Source organism: Muscardinus avellanarius, assembly GCF_963383645.1.
Source record: "Muscardinus avellanarius genome assembly, chromosome: 18".
NCBI lineage: Eukaryota > Metazoa > Chordata > Mammalia > Rodentia > Gliridae > Muscardinus > Muscardinus avellanarius.
The window spans coordinates 37,661,579-37,666,525 of NC_137804.1; positions in this window are offsets into that span (position 1 = coordinate 37,661,579).

Genomic DNA, 4,947 nt, shown 5'->3' on the forward strand with positions numbered 1-4,947 from the left:
GGGGACTGTGGAAGCCGAGTCACGAGCTCCTGGAGGCTCTCACTTCCCCAAATTGCCTGGGAACTCGGGCCGGGACGTCACGAGGTGGGAAACTCCACGCTCAAGACCCCAGGCAAAGATTTGAGTCCCTGGCAGGGCGGGGCTGCCCTGCGCGCGGTCCCTCCCCGCAGGCCACGCCCCTTGGGGCGGACGGGGCCAGCCGGGCCCCTTGATAGGCTCCAGCCGCCGGCCACACCTCCTCGGGTCAGGCGGTCCTGATTGAGCCGCTCAGGCTCCGCCTCTGTTTCTCTCTGCCTTATCTAATCCACACTTCCTTTTTGCCGGGTCCTGCTCGGGCATCTGAACCAGGGGTCGGTTTGCATTTCTCTTTCCTCCTGTCTTGCTACCTTGGTCCAGCTCTCCTCACATTTCCTCTTTTTTGCTTTTTTTTTTTTTTTTGTATTGGGGATGGAATCTAGGCCCTTTGCACTTCTGAGCGACACGCCCAGCCTGCTTTTTTATCTTGAAACAAGGTCTCAGTCGGTTGATGAGAATCTCACTAGTTGCTGAAGCTAGCCGCAAACCTGTGATTCTCCTACCTCAGCCTCCCATGCACTGAAATTACGGGTTAGCGGCCCCCCGCCCAGCTCACTGCCTCCCTTAAGGGCCTGGTGTTGTACATCGCACCTCTTCGTTGTGCGCGTTTTGCCGAGCCCCCCCCCCCCCCGCATCCCATCCCCTCCCGGGTTAGCCAGGGAGTCAGTTTGGACTGCGGGCAGGGAAGGGTGATGAGGCTTTGGGGCTCTGCTGAGGGATCTCTTTTATTTTATTTTTATTTTTGCGGTACTGAGGATGGAACCCAGGGACATTCTACCTCCAAGCTACACCCCGAGGCCCATTTTTTAGTTTTATTTTGAAATAGGGTCTCACTGAATTGCAAAGGACCTAAGTAGCTGAGGCTGTCTGGGAACTGCGATCCTCCTGTCTCAGCCTCCCGGATGCTGGGATGACAACTGTGAGCCACTAGCCGGGTGTGGTGGCACACACTTGTCATCCCCACGCTTGGGAGGCTGAGACAGGAGGATCGCGCAGGTTCGAAGCCAGCCTCAGCTGTCTTAAGAGACCCTGTTTCCAAATAAAATATAAAATAGGTCTGGGAGTGTACCCGGAGGTAGAAGGCCCCTGGACCTTCCATCCCCAGGACCACCACCACCCCAAAAAAAGTGTGTGCCACTCTGCCCGACCCCTATTTTTTATTCTTTATTTTGAAACAGGGTCTCACTGAGTTACAAAGGGCCTCACTAAGTAGCTGAAGCTGTCTACGAACTGCGATCCTTCTGTCTCAGCCTCCCAAATGCTGGGATCACAAGTGCGCCACCATGCCCGGCTGTTCTAAATTTTAATTACTATTTTTGTATGTGGCACTGGGGATTGAACCCATGGGCATTCTACCTCCAAGTTACACACCCAGACCTATGTTTTAAATTTTTATTTTGAAACACGGTCTCACTGGTTGATGAGCATCTCACTGCTTGCTGAAACTGTCCTTTAACCTGTGTTCCTCCTGTCTCAGCCTCCCAAGTACTGGGATTACAAGTGTTCACCACAACACCCGGTTATTATAATTTTTTATACTGGAGATTGAACCAAAGGGTGTTCTGCTTCCAAGCTATATCCCCAGCCCCTTTTTTCTTTGTTTGCTTTAAAAAAAATTTTTTTTATGGTACTGGGTACTGAAATCAGGGGGATTGTTTTTGTGTATGTGTGGTACTGGGAGTGAAACCCAGAGGCTTTCTACCTCCAGGCTACACTCCCAGACCTATCTTATATTTTATTTGGAAACAGGGTCTCACTAAGTTGCTGAGAGCCTCACTCGGTAGCTGAGGCTGGCTTCGAACCTGCGCGATCCTCCTGTCTCAGCCTCCCAAGTGCGGGGATTACAAGCGTGAGCCACCACGCCTGGCTGAAGTCAGGTGGATTCTACCTCCAAGCTACACTCCAACCTTTCTTTTGGTTTGTGTTTGAAACAGGGTCTCACTAAGTCACTGATATTCTCACTAAATTGTCTGGAGCCTGTAATCCTTCAGTCTCAGCCTCCAAAGTACTGGAATTACAGGCACGTGCCACCATGCCTGACCCTGCTCTTTCTTTCTTTCTTTTATTTTCTTTCATGGCACTAGAGATTGAACCCAGGGTGTTCTACCTCTGAACTATATCCCCAGCCCTATTTTATTTTTTGTTTTCAAATGATTTTAGTTGATGAGGACTTTGCCAAGTTGCTAAAATGGGCCTCAAACCTGTGACCTCCTGTCAGCCTCCCAAGTACTGGGATTACAAACGTGTTCCACCACGCCCGGCCCCTGCTATTTATTATTTTGAAACAGGCTTTTGCTAAATTGCTGAGGCTGGACTCGAACCTATAATCTTCCTGTTTTCCAAGAACTGGGATTATAGGCCTGTGCCACCAAGCCTGACTCTGAGGGCTCTGAAACGGAGGGAAACGTGAATGTCTCCAGGGCTCAAGAAAGGAGACTCAGCCAGGTGTGGTGGCGCACACGTGTAATCCCAGCATTCGGGAGGTTTAAACAGGAGGATCGCGGGTTGCGGACAGCCTCAGCTACTTAGTGAGGCCCTTTCCAACTCAGTGAGACCTGTTTCAAAATAATTTAAAAAATAGGGCTGGGGGTGTAGCTCTGAGATAGATTGCTCCTGGGTTCCATCCCCAAAACCACACACACGCAAAAAAAGATTAAATGGTGTAGCAGGCAGGTGGGGGTCAGCAAAGCCCCGCAGTGCCCAAGAGGGAGTGGGTGGTGGTAGGAGGATATTGCTGAGGGTCAGGGGATTAGGGTGTGTACAGCCCCCAACATCACCTCTGGAGGACAGCTTCCTTCCAACACCCAGCCTTCAAAATCAAGTCAGTTCAATGCTGAAGCTTTTTATAGGAGGGATTTTCATAGGACCCATAACCATTCAGAGTTGCGATATGGAGCCCTAAGAGGGTCGCGGCGCAAAGTCCCCATCTAGATCCAGGGTCTGGGGGAACATCACCCGCGCCCCCTCCTCCCTCCAGGGCTGCCTCTGAGCTGGTCTGAAGGCGTATGTTCCCCCTTCCCTTTCAATACTGAGGGTTGAACCCAGCTTCTACCTCTGAGCTGCACCCTCAGACTTTTTTTAAAATTCCTGAAACAGGGTTTCGTGAAGCTGCTGAGAATCGGTTTTTGAGGCTGACCTGGATGGAACCTGTGACCCGTCTGTCCCAGCATGCCCAGTATTGGGATTACAGGCTTGCACCACCGTGCCCGGCCTCTGGGGCATCCAGTCCATTTATTTGGTAAGCTGTCTGGCTGGATCTGTGTGACCATCTGACAATTCTGTGCGGCTTCTTGTGGCTGAGGACGGGTGGGGGCTTCCTCAGAGACTCCCCTGGGTTTTTCTATGGGTCAGTTCTTGATCTTCGATGGATCTGTGGTACCACAAGTCCAAGGAAGGGTAGGCCCTTAGGGAAACAGCCCTGCGTGTATCCACTCTGGCTCCATCCCCAGTCCCTGGCGGGGTCCAAGTGTGACTCAAATGTGCCGCTTCATGTGCAAGGCCAGGTGGTCCGAGCGTGAGAAGGCGCGCGGGCAGAACTGGCAATGGAAGGGGCGCTGGCCCGTGTGCTTCCGGTAGTGGCGGGTCAGCTCGTCAGAGCGTGCGAACCTCCATCTGCAGCCATCCCAAGAGCAGGCATACGGCTTCTCCCCTGGGGGGCGGGCAAAAAATCTGTCAGCTCCACTATCTGACCCACCCCGTCTCCAGGTCCCCAGCATCAGCGCCCATCCATTGGCTCAGCCTGAGCCAGGACCAGGCTGAGGTAAGAGAGCTGCCTGTATCCGCCCTGTTGCCTTGACCTTCTTATCCTGTACCTGCCACGGGCACCCTGTTCTTCTTCATATCCAAGGCCCAAGCTGTGCTGCTATACCACTGGCCCCATGTCCTAGGGCCTAGTACCCTGTGTTGGTTCTTTGGTCCTCTTTCTTTGTGGTACTGGGGATGGACCCCAAGGGCAGTCTACCCCTGAGCTCTACTCCAGCCCAATTTTACTTTTTTTTTTTTGAAACAGAGTCTCACTAGGTTGCTGAGGCTGGCTTTGAATCTGGGATCCTCCTGTCTCAGCCTCCCAAGTACTGGGAATCACAGGCAAGTGCCACCAAGCGCAGCTTGTCCTAGGCCCTTTCTTGTACCAGGGGACCCTCTGGCTGCCACCCAACCTTGCCCTGACATTGGAGCGCCAGGGGTGCTTACGGTCTCCTCTTCTATTCCAGACCTCTCCCACCCTGAGCAGATATGCCTGGCCCCACCCGGTCCACTCCTGGGATGTGGCTGGTACTGATAATTAAACCCAAGAGCATTCTATATTCTAGCTACACCCTACCCCTATTTATGTATGTACTTATGTATGTACCTCTGTTTGGTGCTGGGGATTGAAACAGGGGGGCGTTCTAATGAGTGATTATATATATATATATATATATATATATATATATATATACAGTTTTTTTTTATTATTTGGAAAGAGGGTCTCACAAGTAGCTGGCCACGAACCTCCCATCCTCCAGCCTCAGCCTCCCAAGTCCTGGGATTAGAGGCGTGCACCACTGGGCCAGGCCCTGGTTCTCTATGTTCTCTGTCTCCTAGCTCTTCCCTCTTGTTCTCTCGACCTGACCTGCCTGGACATCTGGACGCTTTCCTCCCGGAGTCGCCCTTGAAACTGATTCGGCCTGGTATCTTATCCCACTGGGCCCCAGCCAGGGCACCTACAAGTCTGGCGTCTCCTCTACTCCCAGTAACCACGGGCTTGGGAATACTCCTGGCCAAGGCCTCTGGGGCCTTCGCATTCCCAGCTAGTACCTTCGGCGCAGTCCTTCCTTTAGTCCGCCCCCTCCGCACTCATCCTGCTTTCCCGCCTGGGCGCAGGCTCGTCCC